Raw genomic sequence first — 17,033 nt, forward strand, 5'->3', positions numbered from 1 at the left:
CATTTCTCTGTTTATTAAAAAAAAAAAAAAGGATAAGTCGGGCGCTGGTGGCTCACACCTGTAATCCTAGCTAATCAGGAGGCTGAGATCTAAGGATTGCAGGAACATCTGTAATCCTAGCTAATCAGGAGGTTGAGATCTAAAGAGTGCAGGAAAGCCCTTGAGATTCTTATCTTATCCAATTAACCACTAGAAAACCAGAAGTCACATTGTGGCTCAAGTGGTAGAGCACTTGCCTGAAGCTGAAGCACTGAGGGACAATGCCTAAACCCAACGTTCAAGCCCCACAGCCTACAGGGGAGGGGAGGGGTAGGGGTGGGGTTGTGGGAGAGAAAGGATAGGATAGACTCAATAGCTCAATAGCTATATCAAGTGGTATTCACATTTAATAGTATATCCAAATGTAGTAGCCAGAAAGGAGACTCTTTTGCTTTTTCCTTTTGTGGAGTCTCTGTCTCTGTCTCTGTCTCTGTCCTTTTCTCTCTCTCTCTCTCTCTCTCTCTCTCTCTCTCTCTCTCTCTCTCTCTCTCTCTCTCTCTCTCTCTCTCTCTCTCTCTCTCTCACACACACACACACACACACACACACACACGCACACGCATGCATACACACACAATGCTTCTCTATCAGCTCCCATAGAGTGCTGGGTACTGAGGTTACAGAGAGACATGCCCTCTGATGCTTTCAAGAATGCCTTATAAATGCCTGAAATTCTCTCCTAGTCTCTCAAACATAACTGTGGGTGAGAAATTTTTCCCTACCTACTTGAGGTCAGGAAAAAAAAAATACCTTAATTAAAGGTCATCTGGCTCTACGTGCTGCTGTCTAAAAGACAGCTTAGCAGCAAAGTTCTCTGCCAGGAAGGGAACTAACACTTTCCTGGGGAGCAATTTCCCTAAACACTGAAGAGGATACACATGCACGTGCATACACACAGGCATTTTTCCTTTTCTCTCATTTTACTTGTGCTCCACATACTCACACCCACCATTAAAAAAAAAATTGATCACAGTGTTTAGGACCTGAACACGTCCAAGACCTCTTGGTCTATGATGGAGCTTCTCTACTGTCCGTTAACCACTCTAACAACTACTAGCTCAGGCAATGGATATCATTCTTTCCTGTATTCAGAAAACTCGGACTCCAGATTTGGTTCTTCCACAACCTTGCACCAAACACCACCAAATGATGCTGAAGTATCAAAACCATATTTGGCTTGGATGCTCTTTATCGAGAGGGCAGGATTTGTTTGGTTCTGCTTCTGGATCTTCAGGTTCTCATTCTGGAGCTCGCTGCAATAACCTACCTCAGAAATAAGGCCAGACAAAATGGACAGAGTTGGAAGTGAGATGCAAAACATGGACTTTGAAGTCAAACTGACCTATAGTAAGGACTAAAAACATGACAGCATGTCAAGTGCCAGCAGTCAAGGTACCAGATAACGAAAATGTTCTAAGCCAGTGTTAGTGATCTTGACATCCCCTTCAATGAGGCCACTTCCTCCTCCCTCTCCCTCTCCTCTGTCTCCTTTGCCTCCTTCAGTTCCCATGGCCCTGTTTCAGTCTGCCTATTATTGTTGTTGTTGTTTACTTTCTGTCATCTAGAAAGATCATCTACCTAAACTCAAGTGACTGGATAAAAACTTAAGGCCTGCTCTTCTCAAATACATTAATGCATTAACAAGTATTAGATTTTATCTCAGACACTGAAAGCCATTTATCTGTCTTGATCCCACTTATAGGCTCTGGAGTTAGACTGCCTCTACTCAGATTCTACATCTCTATTTAACTGCTGTGTAACTGGGGCAAAGGGCTTAGCCCTCCCACATTTATAAAATAAACCATCCTCCTAGGCCTGTGGATGTAGCTCAGTGGTAGAGTGTGTTTCAGCATGGACAAGGACCTGGGTTCAATCCCCAGCATCAAAAACAAAACAAAACAAAACAAAACAAAATTCCCAGCATTATGAGAAAGATCAAATAAGAAAACCCAGCAAATAGACTGATTAGCAATGTCTGTCTATCATGGCTATGATACTTCTGACAATGTACCAGTGCCTATATCCTGATTTACCATGTGGGATCCACACAAAATGCCTCTGAGATTTGTTGCCCTTCTAAGCAGCAATAGAACTTGAGTCAGCATCATATGAGAGAAATGCAATTCAAGCAGGTATAAGGAACAAAGGCAACTTTTGGTCGATCCAATTCTTTGAATTTGGGGAAATGTCATGACGATCCATGAGAAAAAATGACTGGATGTTTTCTTAAAAGTGTGCCTCAGTCCTCAGCTTTGTTTGACTTGGGGTTTTATGTCCTACTGACGTAGTAGCCTTAAGAAAAGATGCCTTTTCCCCAGTTGGACCAGCTAATGTTTTAGAGCAGACATACTGTGTCCCCAGAGCCATCTCAACAGTCAGTTGAAACACACAGGATAGCCATTTCTGAAAGCCAGGCATATCCCTGACACCAGGGAGTGAGGTCTCTATCCTCACCATCTGTTCTAGGATAAGGGGGACTCCCCAAAGAGTAATCAGGATGTGGCTAAAAGAGGAAAGAAGCGTGTATGCATGGCAGAAGAAACAACAGATGTACACTCAGGGCCTTTTCAAATAACAGGTAGAAAAGGAAGGCAGTGGTTGTGAAAATATGTTGATCAGCCCTAGTCTGCACAAATGCTTCCCTGAATTGGCTCACCCAGACATAGGAGCTGAAATTCAGGACAATGGGAAATCAATGGCATTGGCACCCTGGAGTGTTTTGGAAAAAAGTCAACTCCTTTGTTTTAAAAGAGGAAATTACTGCCATTCAAGCATCCAGAAATAGAATATATTTATTTCTGAGTATACACTGCACTGTATTTATTAAAGTTTATTATAGATTGAAAGATACCAAAGACATACAAATACCAATTTTGTGTGCAGTCTGTGTCAATATACCATATATACATATATACCATGTAAATATAGTATATTATATTATATCCTATATATTATATAGTATGTATATATTTTGTATATATACATTATGTAGTATATATTACATAATATTATATATTGTATTTTATGTATATCACATCATAATTTTATAATATATAATTATACATTATATCATATATTTCATGTACCTTATATAATATATAATAAATATATATTATGTATAATAAAGGCTGAGAGCGTGGGTTACATGGAAGAGTGCCTAGCATATACAAGGGTTCAATCTTGATTACCAAAATAGAGAATAAATAAATATTAATTAATTATCTTTAAAATACATTCTGCCACATATTTTAGGCATACGTTCACAGTAAATATGTGTATTAAAGTCATCGGGGTGTGAAGGAGACTTTGGACTGCACCAGATTTTTACATTTTTTTCCTTTTCCTTTTCTTTCTTACTCATTGTAAATGGTTAAATTCCAAATAACTCAAATTTTACCATAGTAGGAGCCCCCAGATCAATCTCAAGTCCAAACTTCTATAGCAGAATTTGCAGACATTGGTAAAAACCAAAGGAAATGACCTCTATGGCACCTCCACTCTTGCTTGGAAAAACATGATCAGTTTCTTCCTTACCATTGTGTCTATAACTGTATGATAAATTAGAAAAACAAATATATACTAATTACACAGACACTGATGTAGTAAACTTCTTATTACAAATCTAAGGGGAAGGAATCATTTTTTGAATAGGACTGTTGACTGATGATATGATGGCACATCTCTGAGCTAAGAGGATCATAACTTAGAGGCCATCTAAAGCCTGTACATAGTGAGATCCTATTTCAAAAAAAAAAGCCTTTTTTTTAATCTTCAAAGCTTCAGACTGGTAGGAAAAATGTTGGAAGGATTCCATTTTCTCAGGTCAAGGTCAGAGACAAGGAAGATGGTGTTAGCTACCACTGTGATCAGGGAATAGTTCTGGAATACATATATTCTTGAGGAGTCAGCTAAGTCATTCTCTCACACTCAGAACTGATTTTATTTTAATAATCATCAATTGATAAAGAACATACTCTGCTTTCAAAGGTTTCCTAAGGACTGGATGGATGCTGTTAGCCATCACTTACCTAGCACTCAAGAGAATCTGGGTGTGATCTCCAGAATTTTCAAGAAAAATAGAATTAAAAAGACCAAGAGGCCAGGACCCAGTGGTTCACACCTGTAATCCTAGCTACTCAGGAGGCTGAGATCTGAGGATCACAGTTTAAAGCCAGCTCTGACAGGAAAGTCCCTGACACTCTTATCTCAAATAAACCACCAGAAAACCAGAAGTGGAGCTGTGGCTCAAGTGGTAGAGTGTTTGCCTTGAGCTGAAGAGCTCAGGACAGTGCTCAGGCCCAGAGTTCAAGCCCCACAACTGACAAAAAAAAAAAAAGACAACTCTTAAGTAAGTCATTCTTGATTTCTTATGATGTTTAATTCCAATGTTTGTTTTTGATAGGATTTCCTACTTATGAATCTGTCCACTTTTTAAAATTCTTAAATTGTTATTATAAAGGTGATATAGAAATGGGTTTTAGTTTCTAAGTCAGGTAATGAGTACATTTCTTTTTGGACAATTTCATCTCTTTCTGTCTATTTTTTACCTCAGAATTTCCCATGAAGCTTTCAGATATGGGGATTTCCATAGTGGTAAGAAAGGCACTTTATTCCATAAATATATGTGAAAAACAAAACATTTGGTCCTATTTTAGAAATAATTTATTTTAGTCACTGAATCATTCTCTTTACTCCTCTCCTCTGAGTCGGGGTTCTGTCTTGAATTCAAACTCAAAGCCACTCCCCAACTGTAGATGTCCCTCCGGCTGCCAATCTCTTCCACCTCTTCACTTTAACAAGAATGAAAACACAGAGAGTTCTTGAAATCCCTTCCAAAGGGTCCTTTGTTTGGTCAATATTTACAAATCGCCTTCTGTTTTGCCACTGTAACTAGAACAATAGATTGGCAGCAAGATAATGGGAGTGGTGAGATGGTGAGTGGGTTTAAAACAGCCTTCTGGAACCCACTAGATGCCAGCTTCACTGAGGTGGATAGCTGTGAATGGACGTCTCTTGTAACTATAGAACTAAGTGCCTTTCTATGATCACCAAATCCCACCTCGGGGTTCAGGCCTTTTATTTTTCAACTTTTGCTTTCTAAAGTCAGTTCATGGAGTTCTCCACTCTAGGATATTCACGTGGATGTTTCTACTACCATTTATAACTTAGCATCTAGTAAGAAGCAGATACATTGTGCTAGTTACTCACAATGACGAATTCTCAACATACAGAAAGAAGAATCAGAGAAGCGCTAATAGAAACATTAAACTGTACTGTTGAATATACTTTAATTATTATGGAGTCAGAACAAGAGTGTTCAGCATGGAAGTTAAAGACATCAAGGGTGGTTCACACGTGTAATCCTAGCAACTCAGGAGGCTGAGATATGAGGATCACAGTTCAAAGCCAGCCCAAGCAAGAAAGTCCATGAGACTCTAATCCCCAATAAACCACCAGAAAACCAGAAGTGGTACTGTAGCTCAAGTGGTAGAGTGCTCACCTTGAGCTGAAGAGCTCAGGAACAGTGCCCAGACCCAGAGTTCAAGCCCCATCACTGACAAAAAAAAAAAAAAAAAGACAGCTAGGGAATATGCAAATGGATCCTGTTCTCTCCCTGACATGAGCCTCAACATAAAATGAACTCACTCAGGACAAAAACTCACTGGAGAAGAAACAAGCCTGACATTTACCAGATTGCCACTGTGTTGGTTCTGGTACACAATTCTATAAGTTACCACATAAAGCCAACTAAGGAGACAATATCATATCAGACTGAGTCACCATGCTTTTCCTTTCTGAACATACTACACTCAGGTTGTAAAGGAATGTGTACCAACAATTGGTAGAACTGTGACAACACTAGCCAAGCTGACATTTATGACTGTTGCTCAGGGAAAACTAATATGCCTGGCTTAAAACCATATTTGTGATTTTTTTATGAGGTTCAGTGGAATTTGAATTTAAGTGTGTGGAAAAAGCTTGAATGCAATTTGTGTCTTTACACATTGTCTTCACGCATACAGAACATCATGAACATCCTCAACACAGCAAGCAGTGTGGTCCATGACTAGGGGATGCTGGTCTGAAGAGGTCACCTAGTGACTCCCCTCTATCTGCCACAGCACTGACAAGTGGAGAGCAGAACATACATCCCCCCAAACTGCCACAAAAACCATCTTCAAATATGGCCACCAACTTGGAGATAAACTTCCTTCAAGAGCACATATATAGCGGGAGCTGGGAGCTCAGGCCTATAATTCTAGCGACCCAGGAGGCTGAAATCTGAGGATCTTGGTTCCAGGCCAGCCAGGGTAGAAAAGTCCATGAAACTCTTATCTCCAATTAATCACAGAAAAGGCCAGAGTGGCACTGTGGCTCAAAATGGCAGACCGCTAACCTTGAAGAAAAGTTGCTCAGGAACAGTCCTCAGGCCCAGAGTTCAAGCCATGTACTCACTACCTTATGTATGTAACTATAACCCCTCTGTACATACCTTGACAATAAAATTAAATTTTAAAAAACAGAACACATGTATAAACAGGGGGCTCAGTGCTCACACCTATTGGCCTCGCTATTTGGGAGGCTGAGATTGGGAGGATCATGGCTCAAGGCCAGCCAGACAGAATAATCCAAGAGACTCTGCTGCCTCTACAGAAGGGAAGCTAGACCTTGTGACAATGAACCTATTATCCTAGACGCCACCAGTCATTTAAAAGGAGGCTGAAGGTAGATCAGGCCTAGTGGGAAGTGGCACCCTATCTTAAAAACAACCAGTAAGAAACAACTGGGGGTGTGGCTAGCAAGTTCAAGGCACTGAGTTTAAATCTGCAGTACCACCTAAGAGGGGGTAAAGCAAAAAATCATACTCATAAGAAGATTGAGTTAAATGAGTTAAAGAGAACTTCCTGCTGTGATTTTAACAGAAGTGATATAGCCTAAATGGGATCATTTTCTCATTAAACAAACTGCACTGCTTGAGGAGATGAAAAGCTTTCTGGCCATTTTAGAAAAAATAAACCAAAATATCAATAGCAAAAAGTACCCCTAGTTTCTATAAAAGTAGAAAATGTCTAACTGAAAGTATTAAGTGAGTATTAGTGGCTAACTAAACAATGTTTCCACAGGAAATCATGAAGTTTCAGAAACTTGTCATGATCTGTTAATAGATCCAATGTACCTACTTGTAGCCCAATCAGCTTGATTAGCATAGCAATTCATGCTGTAAACAATATCACTTCCAGAACCCCAGCAGCTGGACAGCACAGTGCTTCTACTTGCGGAACAATGGCTGAAATAACAAAGCAAACCATGGCATAATCTAGTGACTTCAATTACTGAAGCATCTGAATCACTACTTCACAGAGCCCTCTGAATTATGTCATAGTACCTGGCACCCAGCTGGCTTTGAAACCTATGCCTAAGCAAAAGCACCTTTGTTGACACTGACTGAAAGGATACTAAGGAGCTTTGGGCAAAGCCAAGCTAACAGGATAAAGCAACTGTCATTGCTGATGAATGTTTGCTGTGAATCCTTATTTTTTTCACTAACACCATTTTGACTTGTGAAAGGCACAGAATTAGCACCGCATGATTGTTACTGTCACATGCAGCCATGAATAAAACTATTGTGTAAAACATTAATAAGCTTACGTTAATTATCCAGTAATAATGTATACAATGAATACATATTTGTCAAGCACTCAGACTTACAAGGTGTTGCCCTTGTTTCTAGGGAGCCTAGGCCTTTCCTGAAAACTACATAAAATAATTTTAGAACACCAATGTTAGTCTTCAGTAAATGATGAGAGAGAGAGAGAGAGAGAGAGAGAGAGAGAGAGAGAGAGAGAGAGAGACATCCAGAATTCCCAGAAGGCTTAACATAGGTGTGGCCATTATGCAGGGAAGTGCACAAACAAGGTGAACAACCTGAGGGTAGGAATTCCCACTTTGCCAGTGAAATACGAGTCTTTAGAGGCGAGACTGGAGGGGTGTGAGAGATATGCTGGAGCGCAGTAAGTAAGCAAAGTGATGCTAAGGAAGCTCAAAAATTCAGCTGAATAAAGCCCAGCTTTGATCTGGCTTCATTCAGAAATGGCTCTCTCCTCCATGGGTTCAAATTTCTGGTATAGTCTGACTTGCATGAATCAAGCTGCCTGCTCTCTCAGACAACCTCCGTTTCTGCATTGGTAACTAACACCTGAATGACCTGCTGCGGCTTAAGGCTGAGAGTGAACGAAAACAATGGAAGAGTTCTCCTAGTAAGATTTTTATTATTAAATGTCTTAGGTGTCAGGTCAGGAAATAACATGCCGTAAATAAGTAAGGATGGAGCTTTACTACATGCTATTGGTAATAATTAACAGTTGACCAATTACAATTAATAAACCTAAGGAAGAAGTATCGTGGTGTTTGTTATTCTACTCTCTCAACTTTTATGCAAATTTGAAGATTCTCATGTTAAAAAGTTGAAGGGGAAGTCCTTCTGCCTTATTAAGGAAGAAGAAACACATTAGATAAGCCTTGGATTTTACATTATATAGGCAGCATATCTGTATCTATGGAGAGAGATATGCATCTAGATATAGATGCAAGTGAAACTAAAACATTCTTGTTTACATTCGTGTATGTCTGTGTGTCTGTGTGTGTGCCAATCCTGGACTTGAACTCAGGGCCTGGACACTGTCTATCAGCTTTTTTGCTAGCACAAAAGGCTAGCACTCTGCCACTTGAGCCACAGCTCCACATCTGTGATTTTTGATAGTTAATTCGAGGTGCAAACTTTCCTGCCTAGGATAATTTCGAGCCATGATCCTCAGACCTCAACCTCCTGAGTAGTTAGGATTAGAAGCATGAGCCACTGGCACTCAGCTCTTGTTTACATTTTATACAATGAGAACATGTCTTGAGTGAGTTACTGAAGTTCAGAGAAGAAAATGCAGAATATATTTTGTGTGGTAGCTGCCATTACTGAATTCTGAGTACGTACTGCATTAACTTAATCGTGCTTACCTGTTAGCTTAATCCTTCTGTGTATTAACTATGTAGTAACTCCAATACCCTTAGCACTTGTTGTTCTTTGGTAAGTGAGGAAACTGAGGTCCAAAGATGTCAAAATAACTTGCCCAAGCTTCCACAGCTACTTCTAGGCAAACCTCCATTCAAAGCTAGGTTTTGGTGACTCCACGTTCACATTCCTTCCATGCATGCCCTTGCCTTGCAGGTTCACAGTGCATGGCAAAGGTATTGTTGGGCTGCTTCATTGCCACATTGGCCACTGGCTTTCAGCAGAGTTGGAAGTAGGCTCTTCAGAAGAGTACATGTCAATGGAGGTCACCACTAAGGTGATGGTAGATGGCATGTGGATGGAATACAAAAATTCAAGAACTAATATGGAGAGCAGGATGTGATAATCCCACCACTTGGAAGGCAAAGAAAAAAGGATGATAAATTCCAGTCCTGCATGACATAGGGAAACCCTGTCTAAATATATATGTGAAAAAGAATAGTCCTGATTATTATATGATGACGACGTTTGTATTTTGTTTGTTACTGCTTTTATTTTTTGTGGTCTTGAGGATGGAACCCTGGGCCTTGCTCATGTTGACAAAGCCTGAGCCCCAGCCCTGACTTGTTAAGTTTGCTTAAAAAGAATTCCATAACATCTAAATCTAATAACAGACTCACAGGATAGATAGTATATAATTTCCTCTCAGCAACCGTAGTAGTAAGCATACTTGATCTAAAAATAATTCCACAGCATGACAATTGAAGACAGCAGAATACTGCTCAGAATGGAAAAGCATACAGAAAGAAGTCAAGGATCTAGAGAACTGTGTTATCTACAAAACCCGAAGTAAACTAGATGAAAAAATCCGAGTAAGTCTTTAAATGAAAGCAGGTGTCTTAGCAGTAATTGACAAGACAACCTGAGGTGCCAGGCCAGTTGGCTAGAAAGACAAGCTCAGCTACGAATTTTTGAGGTACATCCATTTCGATCAGCTCAGGCTTTCCACTCCTCCCTTCTCTCCTCACCCAGGAACACTAGGAGGCCTTGTCCTTTCCAGGAACAGCTTATCTTGCAGGGCCTGTAACCTCCGGCTTACCCTATGATTCCTGAACCAACTGCTGGCATTTGCTGAAAAGAGTCAAATTCCTTCATTGAACTGACTGGTAAGTACTGCATATGTAATTTGATTTTAATTTTGTTTCAGTGGTGTGGGCCAAACCCAGAGCCTTGTGTATGCTACACAAGGACATTCTACTACTAAGCTATATCCCCAGCTTCTGTGTAATCTTAGTGGCTGTTATTTGTTTGGTGTTGTGTTTCTGAAACAGGGTCTTGCTATGAAGCCAAAGTTGGCCTGAAAGACGTCATTCTTCTGCCTCAGCCACAGTGCGCTAGGATGATAAGCCTATGTCACCATGACAGATGGTTCCTACATGACTAATTGGGGTCAGTACAAACTGAAAATGGGGAGGTTTCTTTTCTTTATAAAGTTAATCTACCTTGAGTATTCCATTATACTAGAAATCAAATGAATACATTGGCCCGATGATGTGCTTCTGGGGTTCTTGTTGCAAAGATGCACTTATCTGTTTATATCATGGGTTTAAAAAAAAAGACCCTCAAAGTCAGGAAGCATGCCTTCCTTAGTCACCCTTAACCTTGGTCATGAAGCCCAATCCTGATACCTAAGAGGCAGTCAACAATGCTGAGTAAATGAAAATTCACTCATTTAAAAATCTCTCCATTTAATATACAACTGCATTTCTTACACTTTTGTGAGCCAGGCAGTGGCACATGCCGTAATCCCAGCTATTAGAAGCAAGAGATAATATCGATGTCATTTTCTAATGAAGACACAATAAAAGGAGAAAAGCAAAGCCCAAAAGTTATTGTGAAGTCATATATTCCAAAAGTACTCCATCTATGAGCCGCTGTTCCTTTTGATCTCACTAGGTTTCAGCCCCAGCTCTTCCTGGCTACAATGGACTCACAAACAAGCTGAGTTCCTCTCACACCCATCACGTTAACAGTCTGCATAGGAATTTTTGCCTAATTATTCAAATATTTACCTAATGACTGACTTCATCTCCTGAAAATTATTCTTTTTCCAAGTTCGTTGTTGATAGTTTTCCAAGATAACTTGTAGGGGGCTTTAAAAATACTTCTTGGGGGAAATGATTTAATAACAGTTTATTCATTTATTTAACAAATATTGATTTGCCACAGACATGTCCAGCTCTATGCTAGAAGATGAAAATGAATGTTGTTACCATGGGTTTCCAAAGCCAAAACTCCAACTTGACAACATGCCAAGGAGGGGAAATTTATCTAGTAGATAATAACACCCACACAATATAGCTGTGAGGAAACAAAACAACAGCAACTGAAGCAAAGGCTTGTCAGCTGTTGGAATAAACCAATGAGGGCCTATGAGACAAACCATGGCGGTCTGAAAATGTCTCCAAGCAATGTCCTATGGAGAAGAGTTAAAAAACAAATTTCCCCAAATACCCCTTCGATGAATTCATATAGCTTCCTCAAGAAGCAACTGGGCCAGCACTTTTTAATGCCCACTTTAGAGGTTAGAAAACAAGGGACACAGGCATTGGTTAACTTGTTCTTCTTCACTTTGTAAACCAATGATAGAAAAGAACTGAAATCCATGGCTACAGCTCAGTGCTCTGGACTTTGGAGCAACTGAGAAACCACGGTGATGAGATGACCTTCCTTTCAGAGGCTGGCGGTAGAACTTTGCAGAGTCTTCACATCTGACATGCTAAGACTCACGTGTCTCTTACACAGCTATAGAAAAAGCAGCTGGGCAAATGTAGTCTGAGTTTCTGCATAATAAATGATCTCTTCTAGCTGTTTGTTTGATTTTATTTAGTAGACTCTGATGACTGCTGTTGCAGGCAGTGTTTCATTCTGGATCTGTTTTCTAAAGTAATGGAAGTGCTATGATAGAACATCTGGGGTTTCTTTGGGATTATTTGTTATTCCCAGCATCCTGGCCATTAGGGAAGTTGAAGGATCTCTCTGTTCACTGACAGAGCTCCAAAGAAAGGCCAAGCAGGAGACAGGCGGATTCTCTTTCTGAAGAACAGAGCATGGGCTACATTCATCCATCCTGAAACCCTCGGGAGGCAGTTGCTGTAGGCCAGCACCAACATCAGGATCTGAAACAATGAAGGCCAATGTAGGTCTTTGTGGAGAAGCTTTACCTCAACACAAACACCTGGGAAGATATTCTTCATTTCCTTGACCTAATTTTTTTTTCCATTTTTCTTTTAAGATCATTTAGTATATATTGGTCATATAAAGGAGGTTTCATTGTGACATTTCTGTACGATGTACCCAATCAGCTTTACCCCCTCATCAGTGTCCTCACCCCTGCTCCTCCTTCTTAAAACAATTTCAACAGGTTTCACTGTGCCATTTTCATATATGTAAATAAACTACTTTGATAGTATTCACCCTCCCTCACCCTTTCCATTGGTTGGCAATTCCTCCCATTGGTATCCACCCACCTAGATAACCTGTTTTACTCTCCTATTATCCTTATTTTAAGTATATATGAATTACTTTATATAATGAATTGCTTTAGTATATAAGTATTGCTTTAATCAAAAACACATGGCCTATTCATAATGGGAACCATTTATTAATAGCTCAATATATACAGAGAGTTTCTTTGTCTTATTATAATGTTTAATTCGCTGGGGGGCATTATCATATTTATTTTATAAATAACCAAACTGAACTAGGAGATGTGTACTGTTATTAGCCCCCAAAGCAACCAAATTAGGATTCAAACAAGAGTACAAGAGTACTGATGCAGAAGGACTAAGGCACTATGACATGCCAAGTATTCCACTTCTACAGAGCTAATATATTGCAATTGAAATGTCTATCAGGACTCTGAGGGTGTGGCTTAACTAGAAACAGGCCTCAAACCCTAGAACTAATAAATAAATAAATGTTTACCTGGGCTTTTCAATGTACTTTGTTTAAACACAAAGACTTCTAGTTATTTTTCTTAATGTTACCTAATTGATCTGCTCTGGGTTTTATCATCTGAGTCAATGATTACAAATATTACACCATCTGAGACAAAGGACAGATCAGATCTTCACATTTATCCAATATTTACTCAACAAACATTTGAGTAACTACCATGTGCCAGGCTTCCCCTGAGCTTGGCTCTGAGAATCCAATTGTGAAATCCTTGGCTGTTGTTCCCAAGAATGTCACAACCTAGTAGAGAGATTTGAAAAGTGAGTGCTATTAATCACGGGTGCCCTGTGAGCTGTCTGTCCCCAAAAGGTGCTGCCCAAAAGAATGGAGCAACAATAAAAGAGAACTTTACATAGAAGGAAGGTTCAAAGAGGACCAGCGTGAATCGCAAAACAGAGGAAAGGGAAGGGGCAGTCCACACAGAGGTCTCAGCAACATCGAGGCTGTGGGTCTGAAAAAGAAGGCAATGTAGCGGTGGTTAGCATCTGTTATCTAGCACAACAACAAGCATGGCTCTGGTTGCATGAGGCAAGTATTTCCAACCATACTGTGTTCTTTGGCGCAAAACGTTGCTGCCCATCTGTTTCGTTTGTCTAGAGTACACAAAGGACGTGAACGATAAGGTGAGAACTTGCCCGGGTGAGGCCATTCCCTACCCAAAGAAGGTCTTTGTTTAGAAGCTTCCAAAGAAAGGCTTAGTGAAAGAAAATAGAAGGAAGAGAAAGAAAAGAAATAGAAGCAATTTCTTCAGTCAAAACATAACATCGATTCAGGTAAAGCCATTACTTTTATTTTGATATATTTGAGGTTTTCTTCTTTTGGTAGTCATAACTCAAATACAACTGTCTCGAAAGTAATAATATATACTTAACTAATTGTTGTCGATTATGTTATAAAACAATATGTCAGGCACCAGATACTCGTACAAAGCTAATCCTAGCTACTCAGGAGGCTGAGACTTGAGGATCTTAACCAGTTCAGGCAGAAAAGTTCACAAGGCTCTTATTTCCAATTAGTCATCAAAAAATTGGAAGTAGAAGTGTGGTTCAAGTGGTAGAGCACCAGCCAAGCAAGCTGGGCATACATAGCTTACTCCTGTAATCTTAGATACTTAGGAGGCTGAGATCTGAGGATCGTGGTTCAAAGCCAGAAAGACTCTTATTTCCAATTGACTACTCACGAAAAGCCAGAAGCAGCACTGTGGCTCAAGTGGTAGAGTGCTAACCTTGAGCAAAAGAAGCTCAGGGACAGCACCTAGGACCTGAGTTCAAGCCCTAGGACCAGCACAAATAAAATGAAATAAAGCTAAACAATAGTAGAACGCTCTAAGTTCAAGGCCCAGTTATGGCATCAATCAATCATATACAAGCCTATAAAATATAAGGACACTTCATAATCTGTTTTTTTTCTTCTACTTGGATCATACAAGAAGGATGTCATATGTTTTTTCATTGTTAATAACAATAATCCCAATAGTCTAATGAAAGCTATATCTATAAACTAGAGAGCAGAAAAACAAACTGTTATGGATTGATTGGCTGTGGCTTGTCCCCCAACCATCATATGCCAGAAGACCATTCCGGATATATCAAGTTATTGAGAGAGAAGGGAGCATTTAAGAAGTGGGGCCTGGTAGGAGGTAATTAGGTTGTGGGCACTCTAATCAATGCTCTTCTCACAGGAGTAGGTTAGGTTTCGCAGAACTGGAATGTTATAATTCAAGATTGCTCCATACGTGTTCTCTCTGCCACACAAGCCATTTGTCACTCTTCCCCATGCTCTGTGCTAACCTCCTCATGACTACAATATGCACATGGCAACAGGAAGCACAGAATAAGAAAGGGCATTTATACCAGATCGTCCCTTCGTGAATCCATTCTGGAGAAGATGAAGCCTGAGCAACCTTGAAAGAAGCTGGGAAGCGAAATGAACCCCAAGATAGGAACACAGTAGTTTTTATCTATCTTCAGTTGTTTTAATGTATTTATAATGTACTATGTGATTTTTTTTGTTTCTTTTGTAAGTTCTTCCCCCATGGTATAAACCCTGTTTTCACTGTATTTGATTCTGGTGCCCTGCACCTTGTGTATACATTTTTCTAATTTGGGGAGGGGGAAGAGAAATAACAAAATGCTGAAATAAGGATACAGGGTGACCCATTGTAACAATGAGATGTTGAGAAAGAACTTTACAACTTGGGGGGTGGGAAGAGTTGGAAAGGTGGGGAGGGAAGTGATGGTATGGGAAAAACAAAGGAGGAGGTAACTATGCTTGTTAGGAAATGTACTCATTGCCTTACTTATGTAACTGTAACCTCTCTGTACAGAATTTTTACAATTATATATATGTAATATATATTACAATATATATATATATATATACACACACACACACACACACAAAGAAGCTGGGGTAACCAGACAAATCAGAGGTGAGCAGACAGAAGAGTTGAAAGAGCAGGAAAAATATGTGGAAGGAATAGTTAAGGAAAAGGGCTTTCAAGGGCTATGTTCTTGGGAAGACAAGAGTTAAGTTTGAAGATGAAATGGAGAGCCATTGCACCTGCTATACTATGGAGATGAACTTGACAGTGAACTCGGCAGGGACTCAAATCAGACTTGCAGATTTGCATTTTTCAAAAGTTGATATTATCTGATTAGAGGAGTTGGTTTAATGGGATCATTGACTGCAATGATACAGTCAATAACAGAAGACATAAGAGTTGAGGGCAGGTAATGATTTTTACACAATTTGGGGAGTGGGATCAAAGGCACCCTGTGAACCCTGAAACTCAATGAGCTTATTAGGGAAGAGAGAGAACCTAAGATGACTCCAAACTTCTAGTTGAAGCAACTTGGAAAAAAATAAGACAAAGCAATTCAATACTTCATAAGCACTTTTTATGGAGCATGCATTGAAATAGAGTTTTATACATTCACAGCCTTGTTTGATCTTTGTCATACCACATGACACAGTTATTATTGCCTCAACTTTAGATGAAAAAGTTTAGATTTGGAGACATGATTTTTACAGATAACACAGAGTAGAAAGGTAAGATTTAGAGCCAAGTACCTCGAACCACTATATCTATCAAGCAATCATCCATACCTCCTAAGCGGAGAGGCCTTATTAGTATCCAAAGTAGCACATTTAGAGTGAAGAATAGATTGGAGCTAGATGTAGTTGTGTGAACCTGTGATCCCAACACACTGGTGGCTGAGACAGGAGAATTATTAGTTGAAGAGCAACTTGGGTTACAGTATGAGACCTTTGTTTCAAGATGGATAGATAAACAGGAATAGATGGATAGATAGATAGATAGATAGATAGATAGATAGATAGATAGATAGATAGATAGATAGATAATTAGTTTATGAAAGATTGAAGCAAGATGAAACCCCATGATGTTAGAAGTAAACAACATTAAAACCAGAGCCAAGATACTGAGTGATGAACCTCATTGAAAACTGTGAACAAACCAGACATGCATGTTTATTATATTTGGCAACAGCAATATTGATGGTTTGCAGCTTTTCAAAGATAATTTGAGGGGAATAGTGGGGAAAAGCAACATTGTGGTGGTTGAAAATTGACTTTGTAGAAAAAGCTAAATCCATCTTGGAACTGTTACATACAGAGGACATAAAGGCAATGAGCTATACTTTCAGAGTAAACCCAGTGAAGGACAGGGTGTAAGAATGGGTACATTGAAGGCAACTTGATCCCTGGATACCATGTGGATATCTGTAATGCCTGTAATGTGGGAAACTTGCCAATTCTCTACCACTGAGCTCCAAATGGATAAACTACTGCATCTATCCCCAAATCCATCACTGAACACAGTCCTCCATCATTTCTGCCTCCATGCTCACAGACTTCATCCTACGCAGAATCTCAAGGAAGAAATATGGTTGGATTCACGACGCATGTGTAGAAGGAATTAATTAGAAATGAGTTTGTTAAAATGTGTAAT

The sequence above is a fragment of the Dipodomys merriami genome, unplaced genomic scaffold (genome assembly GCF_024711535.1).
Source record: "Dipodomys merriami isolate MVZ:Mamm:240054 unplaced genomic scaffold, mDipMer1.0.p SCAF_160, whole genome shotgun sequence".
Lineage (NCBI taxonomy): Eukaryota > Metazoa > Chordata > Mammalia > Rodentia > Heteromyidae > Dipodomys > Dipodomys merriami.